This window comes from Octopus bimaculoides, chromosome 3 (assembly GCF_001194135.2).
Source record: "Octopus bimaculoides isolate UCB-OBI-ISO-001 chromosome 3, ASM119413v2, whole genome shotgun sequence".
Classification (NCBI taxonomy): Eukaryota; Metazoa; Mollusca; class Cephalopoda; order Octopoda; family Octopodidae; genus Octopus; species Octopus bimaculoides.
In genome coordinates this window covers 34,050,578-34,051,492 of record NC_068983.1, presented here as the reverse complement: position 1 = coordinate 34,051,492, position 915 = coordinate 34,050,578, and positions in this window count along the sequence as shown.

The following is a 915-nucleotide window of genomic DNA, read 5'->3' as shown; positions in this document are numbered from 1 at the left end:
ATATATATATATATATATATATATATATATAAACATAAAAATAGATAGAGAGATAGGTACACAAGCAGATAGGCAGGCAGAACGTCAGACAAGCAAAAAGACAGATAGCTAAATAGCTAGCTAGCTAGCTAGCTAAACAGACAGACTGACAGACAGATAGATAGTTATGCTCATACACACACACACACACACATCCCTGAAATTGTCGCCTGGGTAAGGTCCCTCTTTTCTATGATTAGCAATTAGCTTTTGCCCCTGGGTGTTTAGATCTTCCTCAATATGTCAACAATGCATTCCCAATGGGAAAGGCACAGTTAGTAAAAGTTTATGCCTGTGTGGAGGGCCGAGGTTCTGCCGTCAGAATTCAATGACAAGTAACAGATACCTGCATGTCACACCGACCGGCACTTAGACTATTACACCATTTCAACGCCTTTGATTATAACATTCAATTTGTATTGAACTCGTATGCAATCAAATGCAATCTCGAATTCGGCGAGACACGCACTTGAACTCAGAATGCAGTAAGTCGGAATGAACACCGCGAGGCAGCTTTCTAAATATTTTGTCAGCATCCAAACACACACACACATACACACATACACACATACATACACACACACAAATATTTATAGTATGATATATACATATACATACGTACACATAAACATATACATATAGGCGGCAGGTGTGGCTGTGTGGTAAATGGTTTGCTTAACAGCCACATGGTACTGGGTTCAGTCCCACTGCGTGGTACCATGAGCAAATGTCTTCTACTATAACCTCGGGTCGACCAAAGCCTTGTGAGTGGATTTGGTAGACGGAAACTAAAAGAAGCCCGTCGTATATATATATATATATATACATATATATATATATATATATATATGCATATATATATATATATATATATAT